This window comes from Grammomys surdaster, unplaced genomic scaffold, assembly GCF_004785775.1.
Source record: "Grammomys surdaster isolate TR1022 unplaced genomic scaffold, NIH_TR_1.0 124525, whole genome shotgun sequence".
NCBI lineage: Eukaryota > Metazoa > Chordata > Mammalia > Rodentia > Muridae > Grammomys > Grammomys surdaster.
This window is the reverse complement of record NW_021619512.1, coordinates 434,306-451,895: the sequence shown is the minus strand read 5'-3', so window position 1 is coordinate 451,895 and position 17,590 is coordinate 434,306. Positions and strand designations below refer to the sequence as shown.

At 38.2% G+C, this 17,590-nt stretch overlaps 1 pseudogene; it reads left to right on the top strand.

Annotated features, from left to right (window-relative positions):
* The window catches only part of LOC114636558, a 26,263-nt pseudogene extending 8,673 nt beyond the window's left edge, over positions 1-17,590 (top strand).

The following is a 17,590-nucleotide window of genomic DNA, read 5'->3' as shown; positions in this document are numbered from 1 at the left end:
GGTCTTATCGTTAAAACTACTAAGACTAAAGCATCCACACTTTGGTCATCCTTTTTCTTGAGCTTCAGTCCTACTTAGAATGGGGAACAAAATAATGATGGGAGGTAGAGGGTGGCAGAGACCTGGAAGGGAGAAAGGGGAGGGAAGGAAAGGATCAAGTATAGGAGGAGACAGAGAAGGCAGGAGAAATACAAAGGGTCAGAAATTGAATGGAAGTGTGTACCAATGGACGATGGGGAACCGGGAGTAGCCACTAGAAAGTCCCAGATGCCAGAGAAGCAAGAACTTCCCAGGACCCAACAAGGATGACATTAGCCAACATAGCCAACAAAGGGGAAATAGAACCTGTAGAGACAATATTCAGTGATTAGGCACAGGTCTCGGTTGAGGGATGGGGTCACTCTCCCATCTCAAAAAATATTATCCCAGAATTGCTCCTGTCTAATGGAAATTCAGAGACAGAGAGTGGAGCAGAGACTGAAGTAAAGGTCAATCAAAGGCCACCCCACCTAGGGATCATCCCCATCTGTAGACACCAAACCCAGACACTATTGCCGATGCCAAGACTATCTTGGTGACAGGAGCCTAGTATAGTTGTCCTCTGACAGGCTCTGCTACAGTCTGACCAAAACAGATGTGGATGCTCAGATGCTCGCAGCCAACCATCAGACTGAGCATGGGGACCCCAATGGAGGAGTTAGGGGAAAAAAACTGAAGGAGCTGGAGGGGTTTGCAACTGCATAGGAAGAACCACAAAATCAACCAACCAGACCTTCCCCCATCAGAGCTCCCAGGGACTAAACCACCAACCAAACAATACATATGGAGGGACCCATGACTCCAGCTGCATATGCAGCAGAAGATTGCCTTATCTGGCATCAATGGGAGGGGAGGCCCTTTGTCCTGTTGAGGCTAGATGCTCCAGTGTAGGGGAATACTAGTGAGTGGGGCAGGAATGAGTGGGTGGAGGAGCACCCTCATACAAGCAATGGGAGGGAAGATGGGATGGGGGATTTATGGAGGGGAAACTGGGAAGGGGGATATAATTTGAAATTTAAATAAATAAAATAACCAATAGAAAATAATAATAAATAAACTACTAAGACTAGATTTGAATTATGTTTACTTCCAGCACCTGTTTATACCAGTGGAGCTGAAGATATTCTACTATCCAAAATTTGGCAGCTGAACTCACATATTCTGAATACAATCATTATGGCAAACCATAATAATATCGCTACAACAAAACATGAATATGTAATTCAGATTCATAAAAAGTATCCATAGCTTCTTGCCATCACACATCCAACTATATTTTGGATATACTTGTCACAAGTCACAAAACAATTCAAATCTTTTCAATCTTATGCACTTTACAATAGATGCAGGACTTTAGCAGGATTTAAAAGTGACTTGTGGATAAAAATCTGTCTCTATTATCAAATTAAATCATCGAAGGAAATCAAGCCTAAAAGAAAAAAAAACAACTATTGATACAACGTCCCTTTAGCAAATGTTGTAACCTGACACTAAAAAGTACACAGATGTTCAGCATGACAGTCACAGGAGCACAGAATGCTCATAGAGCAGAGTAAACATATCAAAGAATACAGGATTATAAAGAGAACTGTTTAAGAAACAGGAAGTGAGCAAGGGCCGTGGTGAAGCTGTCAATCAGGATTCCAGTACAGGGCAAGAGGACGCAGACCCTTTGCACTTTGGCCAAGAGAACAGAAAAATCAAACATACATCCAGGAACAGGTTCTAGTGCCAATAAGGGATAAAAGAAGTATCCAGGATTTTAATACTCACAACTCTAAACAATACAGTGAATGCAGAATTTTACATATTCTCCTACCACAAACAATGACAGACATAAGTCAGGTATTACTAGGAAAGAATTTCTACACTTGTTTATCAACAGATTAGTTCCATACTTAATTTTCCCAGTGCTAAGTTTGTATTTAACTCTCTTTTTCACAGGCATACTCATGGACAACACTATGGAATAGAAGCTTTAGATCATTCACTTACACAAGAATATCCTGTTTGGGGAGTTGATTGTGTGTGTGTGTGTGTGTGTGTGTGTGTGTGTGTGTGTGTGAAATCCTGTATCCATTTTTATCTTTTAGGCTCATCCATAATTTGAGAAATGGTGAGTGGACTAAAAAAAATTGTTCTTCTATGGATTGGAGGGCATAGACGACTATCAGGCTAGAACAACCAAGTCTTCCTTACTAAGAAACAAAATAAAAGTAACTTAAAAATGCAAAATGATTATGACAGGATTCAGCTGGCTGACCTGATGGAGGATAAGTTCCTCCATCAAAAAAGCTAGACTAGACAAACTGATAGAAGTGTGTGAGCTCATAGGGGAGCTTAACGATCTTGCTGAAAAACTTAAAGAAGGCAAAAGATAACAGGGAGCACAGTGATAGACCATCCACACTCTCCAGTTAGTTCATACTCAAGAACTTCTTTCTTACAATAACTCTAATGTATTTGAGATTGATGTCTTCAGGAGGGTTGAAATTTGAATCAAATGGAAGTATAAGCTCAGAGCTGAGTCATTTCCTGGAATGTCTGTCTAGCTGAAAGAAAAAATGAGCCCAGAACTGTGTCAGTTCCTAGATTCCTCAAGGCCTCACCAAAAATAATAAAACCAATCAAAATTGTGCTAATGTCACTGCTGCAGTTCTAGCCAATCATGTCAGAGGTTGTATAACAGTTCTAGAAATTTCCTCCAGCCCTGCATAAAAAAGGCCTGTGAGCTCCTCTCTGGGTTGTTTTCATTTTGTATGGATGCTGACACTGACAAGTTAGAAATTTCGGCAAAATAAATGCTCTTTGCCTGCATACTATTTGAGCCTGCAATCTTCCTTCAGCGGTTCTTGGACTTAGAGAGCCAGAATGAATCACATAAATGTGTGAAGTTTTCAAATAAAAATGAATATTATGGGCTAAAGAGTTGGTTCAGTTGTTAAGAGTACTTAGTACTCTTTCAAAGGACCCAGGTTTGATTATCAGCTTTGTCCACATGAAGCTTTACCACCTCCTTGGTCACCAGGCATCCATGTGGTACACAGATATACATTCAGGAAAAAACATTAATGTACCTAAAATAATAAAAATTAAATCTAAAAAAATTGGAGGAGGAAAATGATAAAGAAAAAGAAAATTTAATATTATTAGCATATTTTAAAAAATTAATTTAAAAAAAGTTCATTAAAATTTATTTAAATACATTAATACTCAAGCTTAATTAGTATTTAATTCCATTATTAATGTTCATCCTGGTGGTAAATGTGTGAGAATATTTAATAATAATAATAAAGTAAAACTGTATCTCAGAGATATGAGCAAGTCCCTTTTATAAAGCCAATTGGTACTAAAGAAAACATGATAAAATTAGGCATTGTATACACACCTGTGATCCATGCACTCAGGAGGCTAGAGCAGGGAGAGTTCCATTTTGAGACCAGCCTGGGCTACATTGTCAGAACCTGCATCAAATACCAAAAAACGACAACAACAAGAGGAATAAGAAGTCCAAGTCTAACATCACCACTTTGCCACATCACAAATTAAACCATAATTTCTTTCTCTGTTGCTGTAATTTGGAATGATCCATATGAAGACTGTCCACAGAGCTTGTCCCCGGCTTGGTACCTGTGGCTACCTCGTGGTTCTGTTGGGCTTCTCCAGCAGAAGTAGGCAAGTACACTGAGACATCAGCAGGAGCTGAGCGGAAACAGTAGGATCAACTTCCTGGTTCCCTGTGCTTTCTTTACTACACCACTTAAAAAGACGAAGAAAGAAAAAGGAAAAACTACATTGGCCAAGAAAAGAAAGATGTATTTCCACCTATATCCACCATGAATAAAGGGCTGGAACCAGAATCAACCCCAGAGACACTGTCAGTACAAATCAAGTGGCTGAGCTCGCAAGAGAAAAGCTTCTCTCTGACTTCCCTTCCCCTTCTTTCCTTTTTGAGAATAATTAATATTTTATGTAATCTAAGTAACTAGTGAAAATAGGGTCTAGTGTCAGCAAATTCACAGTTTCTAGTCATCTATATTGCTTCAGAAATACTTCACTGTAATGTAATTCCAAATGATGCTTGCATGTTTTTAAAAGTTCTTAACTAAGGTAATCATCAGTTAAAGAACACGATTTTCCAAAGTTTGTTAAAAGATTTAAACTTAAATTGGGCCTAGTGTACAGAGTGAGTGCCAGGCTGACCAATGTCACACAGTGAGACTCTGTCTTTAAAAATAAATATATACAGACAGACAGACAGACAGACAGACAGACAAAGAGAAAGGCTAATGACAAAATCTTTTTTGTTTACTTGAGGTTGGAGTTGTGTATTTCTAAAAACATTATCCACTGCAAAGTCCAAGGAACCAGTAAAGGACTGACTGCTGCATGAAGCATTTACACTAAATGTGACTTCATCTCAGATATTTTTTTTTTTGAAATCCATTCTAGAGCAGCTGGCAATTGCCAAGTTCTCCTGCTGCTACCTACATCCTGAGCCAAAAAGAAAGAAGTGGCCTGGAGACATAGCTTTGCCTTTTGGGGAGTTCATCTTTATTCAAAAAAAAGTACATTCCTAGTGACTCATGAGCTTCTTGGATATAGAGCTTTTATATTTGGATCTTGTATCTGTAATATTTGAAAGAAAAACAAAACGCATCATTGGAGTGTAACGGTCTCTGACTTTCTTATGGTAACTAAAAGATATACAGGAAGAAACTGTTGAGTTTCAGTCTCTGAGGAAATCAAAAGCTATGCACACTGCTGAGAGGAGAACTTGCTCTTCTGCCCACAAAACAACACAGGCTGAGACACTCAGCAGTCCTCAGTCCATGGAGGGCATCTAACCTGAGAATTTCTGTAGATTACATTCTCGAGTTCCCAAGAGATTTATTGGTTTATCTTCTTACACACACACACACACACACACACCAACTCCCCCAACCCCCAACAAACTTTAAGAAGAGGAAATACAAAAGAGGAGGAAGAGGAGTGGAGAAGCCTTGACTCCTACCCTGTAGAAGATCTCAAAAGATTCACATCTCCAGAGAAACTTCCAGCAATGTTAGTTCTACCAGTTTTCTGTAGATATTAGCTACATCTGTGAAAACAACAGAGAAAAGACCTTTGCTGGCTCTTGTGGAGGAGGGGGTGCAGATCTGGTGCCTGCTGTACTCAGCAGTGAGCCCACACCATCTGGAATAGCATCATTCACTCCAAAAGATGGCAGACATCTTTAGTCCACCACAGAGGAATGAGCTAAGGATAAAGCAGTTGCATATTTTAGATTGTCTAGTGAACTTTCTAAGTATAAATCTGAGTAAGTGGCTAATATGAAGGCTTTAATTATCTCGGATAGGGAGTTCATGGTTACCTGGGGGTTGTGGGTGAGTGAGTGTGTAAAAGCCAAGATAGTGACATGAAATATTATCATGAATGAAAAGTGCCTCTGGACATAAAATGGAATTTTCTAGTATCCAAGCACTATGTGTAATAGGAAGTTTCTCAGGTTCATAATATATAAACACACAATGGTTTAACAGCTTCCCTAGCACATTCTGTGTTCTCTTCTTCACACTTCTCTAAAGGTAGTATTTCTGTTATTGTTAATTTCTATCATGTGGAAAGTTAATTGTTTGGTCTATTTTGTTTTCCTTTTGGTTCTCTAATAGTAAGATGTAAGGGAGTGATGGAAAGTTAATTAGCAACACATGTATCTGGCACACTTATAGAACGTTTTGAAGAATATATGTACCATGACAGAGGACTTTGTGTGTACTTGAATAGAAGCTCTTAAGTATTGATTTCAGAGATCTGTGAACATTGGACCAGTCTCACTAAGTTTATCGTTTATGGTACTAAACTTTCCAAATCACTACAAAAGAGTTTGCCTCTTTGTTTCAGTTAGCCATCAAGAGATGTACTTCGTTTTTATTTATTATTTTCATTGGTTATTTTATTTATATTCATTTCAAAGGTTATCCCCTTCCCAGTTTCTCCTGCACAAATCTCCTATCCAATTTCCCCTCCCCCTGCTTCTATGAGGGTGCTCCCCCACCCACCTACCCACCCACTCCTGCCTCACCACCCTGGAATTCCCCTACACTGGGGCATCTAGCCTCCACAGGACCATGGGTCTCCTCCCATTAATGCCATATAAGGCCATCCTCTGTTACATTTGCAACTGGAGCCGTGGGTCTCTCTATTTGTACTCTTTGGTTGCTGTTTTAGTCCCTGGGAGCTCTGAAGGGTCTGGTTGGTCGATATTGTTGTTCTTCTCATGGGATTGCAAAGCCCTTCAGCTCCTTCAATCCTTCCCCTAATTCCTCCATTGGGGTCCCCATGCTCAGTCTGATGATTGGCTGCGAGCATCATCATCTGTATTGGTCAGGCTCTGGCAGAGCCTCAATAGAGATGCACTTCTAAATATACCAATGACATTCTGGTCTTTACTGTTATCATTTGATAAATCAAGTATTTGTAGGAATGTTAACATTTTATAATATTTTAAACCAATGTTAAATCTAATATGGATGAAATGTGAAATGACTTTTCTTTAGTTACAATATAAAATAATTTGATTTAAAAATTTCCCCAGCACTTGGGAGGCAGAGGCAGGTAGATTTCTGAGTTCAAGGCCAGCCTGGTCTACAGAGTAAGTTCCAGGACAGCCAGGGATACACAGAGAAACCCTGTCTTGAAAAAAAAATTTTTTTAAAAATCTCCCTCCAGCGAATATGTATTAATAATATATGGTTATATATCAATTTGTATTAGGTTATATTTTTATTATTTAAAATAATTTTAAATTTAAATATATTTTTATAATTCTTCCACTCCCCAAATCCTTTTAGAACCTCTGTCCCTCTTTACCTACCCAACTTTAAGTTCTTTCTCAAAAACACCAAAAACCTTATAGAACCAAACTCCCATAATAAGAAAACAAAATACAACAATATCCAAAGAGAAAACAAACCACCAAACTGTAAGCAAATAGAATCGTTATACACATGCATACACACACACAAGCACACACACACACACACACACACTGTGGAGTCCATTATATGTTGGTCACCTACTCCTGAGCATGAAATGAAGCCTGGCCTAGAATGACTGATGTGTACGGTGTCACTACATTGATTTTTCCATTGCCTAGCAGGTATAAATGACAATTCAGTTATTAAGCTTTGCTTTACTTGCTAGGTTTTCATTCATTTAAAAAAATACAGTAAAATTAAGTATTGTAAGGTAAAACAAAAGCTATCACATCAAAGTTGAACAAGACAAACAAACAGAAGGAAAAGCCCAAAAGAAGGCACAAGAATCAGAGGCCTACTAATTTGCAAACTCAAGAATCAAAAGAAAAAAATTAAATGGGAAGCCATAATGTAAGCATGTAACCTAATTTAGATCCATGTGGGCCCTGTGCATGTTGCTTCAGTCTGTGAGTTTATATGAGCTTTGCTCAGGTCACCACACAAGGAACTAACTGTATTAAAGAGTTGCAGTATCAACAACAACAAGGTTGAGAACAACAGCTCAAGTCTTTTACTCCATAACTACCCTCTGTGGTTCTACAGATTATAGCTTGGTTATCATTGACTTAACTATAGCTAATATCTTAAATAAAACTTAACAAAAGCTTTTACTTAACTGACTATGACATTTATATTCAAGCTAATAATACTGTTATTTTCTAGTTCTTGCTATAGTTATTTCATTTGTGACACTTCTGTATTTTCCTTCTTGCCTTTTCTTTATAGCTGTGTCTTATAATTTAAATGAAATTGTTAGTGAACCTTTACATCCTTTCCATTGCTCCACCAGCCATCTGTCCTTCCTGTTTTTCTACACTTTCATCAGGGTTTCACATGTAATCCAGAGGAAAGACAAGTAAAGTTTGTGTTTCTGTTTAGTTTAGTCCAACTTTACATATTCCTCACAATTAATTCTAATATCTGTTTTTTATGGTTTTGGCTTTTGAAACTACTGAGGCTGGCAGTATCAGACTATATCTTTCAGGCTTATCATTTTCTCTGGGTTAAGATACTAGCTGCATGCTTTGTTTCATTTTTGTTTTTAATTCGTGCTAATTTGAAGGTACCTCTTTATACCAGCAGGAGTATATTTTCCTATCCAGAATGTGTTATCTGCAGAAGGATATTAATGCCTAGTTCCTAAATATGATATTACTGGGAACTTCATTGAGATTGGGCTCATTACCACCAAATCAAGACAGTATGTCAAGCAAAACATGATGGTTCCCATGTAAGTGGGATGCATACAAATTACTCACACCTGCCAACATGTCACATATCGTTATCTTTTGGAGCTGTGTTTTGTCACAAGTCATGAAAGAAATCAAAGTTTTGTATTTTTAAAGCTCTATGGTTTATCACATCATGGAACAGTAGTGTATAAAATATACCCACTCTTGTTTAAAGCAAATTTGCTGTTGAGAATGAGCTCTGACCTTGTCCTCAAATCTTGGCAGGTGATCTAGTTGTAGTGACTACTTTCATACCTGCTTGGCACAAAATAGAGTAGTTTTGTAAAACAATATGAATTGAGAAAATGGGTCTACCAGACTGGCTTGTGGGCATGCCTGTGTGGAGTTTTCTTGATCGATGTGGAGGGCCCAGTTCACTGTAAGAAGTGCCATCCCTGGACTGGTGGTCCTGGGTGCTATAAGAAAGCACACTGAACAAGCCATGCAGAGCAAACCTGTAAGCAGCATCCCTCTGTGGCATGAGGAGGAAAGAGTTTATTTTGTCGTATACTTGTATACTACAGTATATCATTAAAGGAAATCAGGACAGCATTTTAAGGCAAGAAACTGGAGGCTGTAACCCTTTCCTCCCCAAGTAGCTTTTGGTCAATGTTTTTTTTTTTGTTATTTTTTTTATTGGATATTTTATTTACATTTCATATGTTATCCCCTTACCCCATCCCCCACCCACCCGGGAACCCCCCATCCCCTTACCCCTCCTCCTTCTTCTCTGTGGATGTAACCCCCACCTACCCCCCCACTCCCACTTCCCCACCCTCAAAATTCCCACCCCCTGGGGCGTCCAGCCTTCATGAGGTCAAGGATCTCATCTTCCACCTGTGCCCGGCAGGGCCCTCTACTCTTACATATTCAGCTGAAGCCCTGGATCCCTCCATAAGTGCTCCCAGGCTAGTGGTTAGGACCCTGGGAGCTGTGGTTGGTTGGTATTGTTGCTCTCCCGGTCAATGTTTTATCACAGCAGTAGAAACTGTAAGACAGTAGTCTTCACGTCTGAAGGTTTACAGAACATTCATCTTCTTCAATATCTTCAAATGATCTTAACTACCAAGTATCTTTGGGTGCATTTTCCCTTCATCATCTGGGCCTTTTCAGTCACATGATGCTTATAATTTTTCTCAAAAGAAAAGCAATGAATAGACCCAGAAAATGTATCATTCCAAATATACAAAAGATATTCAGAACATAATTCCTAACATACAGTATTTACAGATTTAAGCTAATTTGGAATCCATCCAGATGCTGAATCACCCAGAAAGTACACAAATGGCTACTCAGATCCAGACTCATAAGATAATGTTCTTTCAGAAATTCTGGAACATTCCAGAAGGCAAAGCCTCATCTTGTTTTCCTTCTTAAAAGTTATCATAGGCAGCAGACTGAAAGAAATGAATGAATAGCCGTGAAACTAATTAACTACATCACAAAGCAGGACAAGTGCAGGAAGCCTGTAGATTCTCAGGCCTCTCATATTAAGAATAAAGAAACATAAATACAAAGACAGATCATATGAGGCTTCCCAGGATATTTAAGGAGTAAGTGGACCAACTGATAGAACTGTATAAGGAGATTCCAGAACTTGGAGACATTGCTAATAAACTCAAAAAAAGAAAAGGCAAAAGGTAACAGGGGAGCACCCTGGATGCCACCCTTTCTTCAGTGCTTCCAAACATGCACTCACCCCACACTGATCATAACTGACACGACCTATTAAGTGTGTGCCTCGGGATGTACAGAATGGCAACATTCCAGGTGTCAAAATATTTACATCTTACAAAATTTCCCTCTTGCAAAGAATTTTGATGTGTTTGGGGTTGGATATCTTTGGGGGCATTCTGAGAAATAAAAACACAGAAGCTCTTGTGAGATGAGACTTCTCACTACTGTAGAAAGATGAGAAAATTATAAAATAAAGTTATGGATTTTTATTTTAAAATATTTAAGATAATTAATGTTAATGTTCCATTAAGACACTCAACATTAACTGTTATACAAAAAAAATTTAGTCAATAATTACATGAAAGCCTACCTCTCAGTGACAAGAAGTAGTCTTTAAACAAACAAACGAAAAAGCACGATTAATTTGGGCATAAATAGTCCCATCTCTGGTCCCAGTACTCAGGAGGCTGAAGCAGAGAGATATTCAGTTTAAGGACAGCCTATAGCTATGTAGCTAGACTCTATATCAGAATCAACAAACAAGCAATAATCAAATTAATAGATTCAAACCAAACAGAAACAAAGGTAGAAAGTCAAGGTAAACGGCAGCATTTTGTCATATCACCAATCAGATCATTTCTTTCAATGATTTTCTATTTCTTAGTGACCATCTACAGAGGATTATTTGGCAATGGTTATTATCATAGGAGCATTTGGAGGCCAGTGGTCAACACTGGGTGAGTTCCTCTATTGAACTCTACGCTGCTTTTGAGAAAAAGTCTCTTACTGAACCTGAGGCTCTCATTTTCAGTTCAACAGGCAAATATGCTTACTCAGCATAAAAGCTCTAGATGGTCAACTTTAGTTGTCACCAGATATCTGAATTCAGGTTTTCATGCTTGAGAGCAAGGGCTTTACCCACTGAAACATCTCTCCAGACCTAAATTTTAAATTCTTAAAAATAGACTGTAGGATAAGAGGGTTGGGGCAGGGATTGACTGATAGACATAGAAGTCCCCAGGATGAGAAAACTGTACCAACTTCCCTTGGAGAGAACAAGGAAAACCTTGAGGCTGTCCTGTGCCTGGATTGATAATTTTGGCCACTATGTGGGCACATGAAACTTCTCTAACAGAAGGAAGTAAGCACAGTGAGACAAGCCGGAGCTAAGGGCAAAGGATGTACTTCAATTCTTTTAGACCAATTCGCTGTGTTTACTGTCTTTTCTCTCCTGCATCAGCTAAAAAGAAACAGACAGAGAAAAGAAAAACTACAGCAAAAAAGACAAAATTGAGAAGAACCCAGCACTTCCCAACCTATGTCTACCACAAATGAAGATGCAGAACCAGAATCAGGGAGGAGTACACCTAGCTCACAGCTATGGTGGCTAAGATCCCCATGGAAAATCTACTAAGGTCCTTCCCCATTTTACCACTGAGTGAATATTTACCTGACTATCTAGTCATAGGACCTAGTAAAAATTGATATTTAAAGTAATTAATTTAATTAAATTAATTAATTTTTACTGATAATTCATGTATCTCAGCTACTGCATACTTTAACTTGTGTTATGTAACTCTCTGTGATGGAAATACAAAATCATTACTCAGGCAGGCAATATGGCTCAGCAAGTAAAGGTGCTTGCTGCCATGCTAATGACCCATGTTCAATTCACAAATCCCACAGGATAGACTGAGATAACCAACTTCCACAAGATGACAGTGACTTTTGCATGGCCACAATGGTACATCCACCCAAACAAGCACAGTAAACAAATATAAAACAGGATGAATCATTATTTTTTCTTTAGACACTTTTTAAAGAGTAGTCAGTTTAAAAACATAACTTTCTAAAGCCTGATAAAGGACACTGAAACTCAACTTGGAGTTTTGAAATATAGACTTGCTCTCCAATCACCACAGAGATGATAACAGAAGAGTGATGTAAATGAAATGTTTGAACCAGTGTAAAGCAATCCTACCCCTAATCTTCATTTAAAGGATGCTGTTCTCAAGAATCTTGAGTCTCTTGTTTCAAAAATTATGGTGCTTCATCCAACTCTGAAAACCATGACTAAGGGAGGGTGTTTGGAATAAGTAGGAGAGGAGAGAGCAGCTTGGCATGCACAAGAGTTTGGGTACAGTCTTCAACACAATGAAGGATGAAAATCAACTGTTATCAAGAGAAAGAGATGTTGGTCACTGAAAGAGGGGAAAGCAAACATATACAAACTTCGGATTCTACAATCACTTCATGTAATTAAATCACTTGCCATATTATCAATGTTTATATCAAAACCTCAGTTAAATAAATATTTTTTCCTCCTTAGGAGGGTATGCCATTATGACATCATTTTGATAGCAATAGATCATAGGGAGCAGTTTAATTTTCCTAGAGTTTTTAGATGATCAGTTAAAAGACTTTAATGTAAACAGCTGCCACCAGAAATACTGTACTGTTGTAGCAAATACCTCAGGGGACTACAGAACCATCTTACATGTTTGCCAGAATCTGATTTCTCAGGTGTCTGCAGCAACAGCCTCAGCCTCCTGACTTCTCAAATGCTTTCCAACTCCTTCCCGTATAGCCCAACTATCTTTAGCAACTACTTCCAGAAGAGATCAAGCCATTCGAATATCTCCAACAGTAGCAGCCAGCAGTGATCAGACCTGCAGCAGATCTCGAGCAACGAGCAACGTTACCAAGCATCATCCAGCCCCTCGAAACTCCACCAAGATCATCCAGCAGAATTTTAACCCTTCAAGTGTCTCCAGGAACAGCATCCAGCACTGCCCAGGCACTTGGAGTTGCTCCAGCAACACCAGCTAAAGTAACTTTCTGTTTTCACAATATAATGTCAGACATTATTGCAACCTTGGATGAGCTCATTCATCCATGTCCTAGCCTTCTTTCTTTTTTTGTGATAAAACATTGTGAACAAAAGAAACTTGGGAAAGAAAGAGTTTATTTCAGCTTAAGCTTCCTTCATTGAGGGAAATTCAAGGCAGGAACCTGAAGGCAGGAACTGAAACAGAGACCAAAAAGGAATACTGCTTATTAGCTTGCTCTCCCTTGCTTTCTCAGCTTGCTTTCATATATAATACATATGCCTAAGATGGCACCATTCAGAGAGAACTTCTAGGTCTTCCCACATCAATCATTAACAACAACAACAACAAAATGCCCCTATAGCCTTGCTGCCAAGCCAATCTATTGGAGGCAACTTCTCAGTCTAGGTTCAGTCTAGGTTCTTTCTGGTCATTTTAGTTTCTATCAAGTTGACAAAAACTAAGAACACACCAAGTAAAACCCAGATAGTATAGCAATCATGTCTATAACCAGTGTGCTCCAAAGGAGGGATCAGAGGCAGACAGCCAAGATTCCCAGCAGCTCACAGGCCAGTCCACCTGGCATACACCACAGTGAACAAGAAAAGACCTGTCTCAGATGTTGTGAAAAGCAAATACTGACAGCACAGCTTGTCCTCTATTCTCTGTCACTCATACACATGTAAACATTCTTGCACTCATTCTCAGGAAACAATTTTTTAAATATCTAACATAATTAATACATGTTGAACTGCCAATAATGCACTCAATGTAGGTATAGAAGATTTTGTGATCTGAAGCACTGCATGAGTATAACCCTGTGTGGTTTGGTTTTAGGTTGTTTCCAGGCTTTTCTGTACCTGCAAAACATACTGAAAACACCTGTAACTGAAACTTTTTCATGTCTAACAAAAGTGTAGGATAGTCATTCCTTAAGTCTTGTACATTGTTTATCAGATGCTGATGTCATACTGTGAGCTACTATTTAAGTTACCTTGGCTTTATTTGTCCACACTAGAGAAATCTACATATAATAGCCTTGACTACTAAGTATGAAATTACCTGCTAAGTATAAAATTATCTACTAAGCTGAAATTATTACCTAAGTCTCTATTTCTTCTATGAACTAAGTTATATCATGCCAGCTATTATTCAGATTTTTTTCTCACTCTACCCAATTATGTCTAAATTGTATCATTTTTGCTGTGGACATTCTATGCAGAGACCAAGACTGAAGAATGTACCCAGAGAAGCTTCTGAGGAAGATGGTCAGCAGCAAGGTTCCAAACAAGTGATGGTGTTAAAAGCAACAGAACCATTTGCATATGACATGAGAGGAGAGAAGAAGATATTCCATGCCACAGTGGCTACAGAAACAAAATTCTTCAGAGTGAAGGTGTTTGATATTGTCCCGAAGAAGAAGTTCGTCCCAAACAAGGTCCTTACCATCTCAGACTATGTTGGTCGCAATGGGTTCATAAATATACACAGTGCAACCAGTGTGTTAGAGGTAAATGATGACCAACCAATGAATATCCCAACTACACTGAAGCAAAGAGCCAATGCAACAGCTAAAATCAACTACCTTTGCTCAAAAAAAACAGAGGAATATTTTTGAATGGAGTGTTTATTGTAAGTAAGGTAAGTCAATGTATTATTTGGTAAAATTTCTTCTGCGATCTCTAATTTTCAATCTTAGTTTGGTAGATGCTATTGGTCAATTTGCTGCATGCCAGAATTCAAGGCAAACTTGATCCATGTTGCAGACTGGGGTATCATGATGAAAATTGCTTAAGACATCTGACAAGAAATTGTGGTCATTCATAGACATTCATAGACTGTGCAAATTCATCAACATTTGTAACACTAAAATTTCGTTTCTTTGAGTTATTCACCTCCTATATTAGTGAGAATTTGATGGAAAATTTGAGATTTGATATTCTAAGACAGGATACAGCCTGAAACATCCAAAATACAAATTAAAATACATCCATCTGCCCCAAAATGCAGGTGGTCCAGAAACTTGGTTTCTGATCACCGCATCACTGAAGGGTTCACTGTCTTCTATTCTTCACTTTTAGCCAAAGAGGTAGTTGAGAGAATGACCTCTGCTTTAAATGATAAGAGAAAGAAATTTAACAGATAAAGAAAGGCTGCTTAATCTCTTAGTCTATAAATAGAGATAATGAAATGGAAAAATAATTGAAGAATTCTTGAGAGTACATCTTTTCATCCCAGTTATCTGGTATCTGATACAGAATTCGGGTTAGTCTTCCCACCTCAAATGATCCAATCAAAGATAACCCTTTACCTGTGCATACAGATGTTTGTGTTTTAATTGATTTCTTGTGTGGTCAAGCTGACAAACAAGACTGATCATCACAGGCTACAATAAGAAAAGCTTGAAAAAAAGTTTAGAAATCAGGATTTGAAACCCAGAATCTGCTTTGCTGCCATGTATCTCAATCTATAGCTCCATTTTTCTTGCTAGCAGCAAGATTCTGCAAATATCCCTCAATGCTGATAGATGTGACAATGTCTGGCCATTTCTCACAGGATGAGTATTAATTTATTTTGCAGGAAGAAGAAAAGAGGGACTGCATTTGCTATGAAATAGGACATAATGCAGGGATGATGGAAGTGGTGGTCTATGGACAACTGACCAGTGTTGATTGTAATCCTGGAGACAAGCTTAGATTCGTGCTTTGAATTGACCTCAGATGAAGATAACGTACAGCTGAGATCTACAAGACACAGTAACATGCAAATGTGTGTGCTAGGGGAACATCTGACTTCCAAAGATCATGATTTTAATATTATACTGAAATTCAGCTGTTGCTATAGCATAAAATATTCAAGAAATGGAAAAAAAGTAAGCTTCCTAGTTAATATATGCAAACGTCTCCTTTCCATTCTTTAAGAATATGACACTTTCAATAATAGAAAAAGGGAATTCAGAAAGTTTCTTAAACTCCATTATGTTATGGGATGGATATGGTGGTTCACACCTTTAATTCCACCATTTAGGAGACTGAAGCAGACTGGTATATTTGAGTTAGGGACTAGCCTGGTTTGCATAGTGAGTTCTAAGCCAACCCAATTCCAAAACAGCCAGGGTTGTTTTGTTTTATTTTGTTTTAAGTTAAGTAATAAAAGTATTAACTTTAACCAAGCAGAGAGATTATACAATAAGAATGTGGCTTTGAGTAAGAGATGTATTTCAAATTCTGGCTTCATGTTTTCTTTTCAAATTGACTAAAGGTCTTCATCTACAACATAGAATTAATGTACATCACTAAGACTCATAAGCAGAACTCACAACAGCTCATCTAAACTTCCAAGAATGCCCAGATCAAATTAGTCCACAAAGCTGCCAGAATCCATGTTCTTGTCACCCTGACAAACACATCCATGCAGCACATTCTGTATATTAAAGTGAAGCTAAGATTATAGGACTAACAAATGAAATACAGGGGCTGACCTCAATCACATTGTAATGTTCTTAGAGAGCCCTAGTTCTTGGGACCATCAGTCAACATTCTAAACCCTCCCACAGCAGCTGTTTGGGGGGTATCTTTTGTAAATTCTTCCTGCCCTCCTGCCCAATGCAAGCATTCATTCAAGGCCTTGCCTTTAGGTACTGTACGTTCTTCTCTCTCATTGCTCCATGATCTATCATTCTCTTCCACCTTCATCCATGCTGGCTTAGAGTGAAGAACGTGCCTTTGTAGTCTCGAGCCAAAGAAAAAAATGTGACTGCAGGGGCAAAAAATCATTACAGTAGACAAGTGATGATGGAAAAAAAAATAGCAGTGGCTCATAGAGACAAGATAGTGTGAATAAATAGGGGAAGTGTGTGACCAGCTCCACCGAGACTGATCTGATGTTATTACTATCTTCTTCAAGGTCATCAAGTCTGGGAAGTGAGAAACAACCACTCAGTCCTGCTTCCCTTATGAAACTGCATGAATTCTTGTTATGGAGACTTGGACACCACCGTTGTTTATACAGATAAGATCCCATTCCAACTATGGAAAAAATGTCACTCAACTGATAAAAGCCAGCTTTTTGCTCTAGGAAACGGTGCTTATTCTTTGTAGGTCTTTTTTTTTTCTTTTGCATCTTGTTGCATATCTTGATTTTATAGTGTTTATATTTTGAAATTAAAAAGCTTTAAAAAATCTAAATCAGGTACTTCTACAAGTTTTTTGCATTTGTCACTTGCTTTAAAACTAAGTCTATAGATTAGGGTGGGATAAATATGTTTCATAAAATATTTTCACTTATGCTTTGAGTACAATATTTAAAGACAAAGCCTTATTCATAAAGGAACAGATTGTGCCATCCTCAGAGAATTCAATCTATCAATAAAGAGCATATCAAGGCTGAAATGCAGGCTAAAATTCAATTGTCAAGACTAATGTCTTCAGAAATGATACAGTCCTTCCTATACTTTTCTCTGAGTAAATGTGAGTACATTGGAGTTTAGTCATTTGAAATAAGAATTTCCAGAAGTAGATGATAAGAGTATATTGTACTTCTTGTAAGGAATCTCACCTCTGAATTTAGGGTAAAAGGTCAGGGAAATCTTGAGACTGTGAGGAAGCTGTCCTAAAATGAAGCTGAAAAATGAACTAAGAAACTAGTCATGAGCCTCAGTCAAGGCTTCCTACATTGTTAATTACCTTTCCATTGCTACAACAATTTATCTAGAAACAGTAACTGAGAAAAGTGGTTTATGTTTGCTTACAGTGGAATGGGAGATGAAGAGTGA